The sequence below is a fragment of the Bison bison genome, unplaced genomic scaffold (assembly GCF_000754665.1).
Source record: "Bison bison bison isolate TAMUID 2011002044 unplaced genomic scaffold, Bison_UMD1.0 scf7180017864356, whole genome shotgun sequence".
Classification (NCBI taxonomy): Eukaryota; Metazoa; Chordata; class Mammalia; order Artiodactyla; family Bovidae; genus Bison; species Bison bison.
The window spans coordinates 4,625,646-4,626,047 of NW_011494928.1; the positions used below are offsets into that span (position 1 = coordinate 4,625,646).

Here is a 402-nt window from a genome sequence, read left to right on the forward strand (position 1 = left end):
CCTTTCATACTTGTTAGCATTTGTCTTACATATTGCGGCGCTCCCGTGTTGGGTGCATATATATTTATAATTGTTATATCTTCTTCTTGGATTGATCCTTTGATCATTAGGTAGTGACCATCTTTGTCTCTTTCAACAGCCTTTGTTTTAAAGTCTATTTTATCTGATATAAGTATTGCTACTCCTGCTTTCTTTTGGTCCCTATTTGCATGGAAAATCTTTTTCCAGCCCTTCACTTTCAGTCTGTATGTGTCCCCTGTTTTGAGGTGGGTCTCTTGTGGACAACATATGTAGGGGTCTTGTTTTTGTATCCATTCAGCCAGTCTTTGTCTTTTGGTTGGGGCGTTCAACCCATTTACATTTAAGGTAATTACTGATAAGTATGATCCCGTTGCCATTTAC

General features: G+C 38.3%; 1 pseudogene; it reads left to right on the forward strand.

Moving 5' to 3' along the window:
- LOC104999624 overlaps nucleotides 1-402 on the forward strand; it is a 96,325-nt pseudogene that overhangs the window by 85,906 nt on the left and 10,017 nt on the right.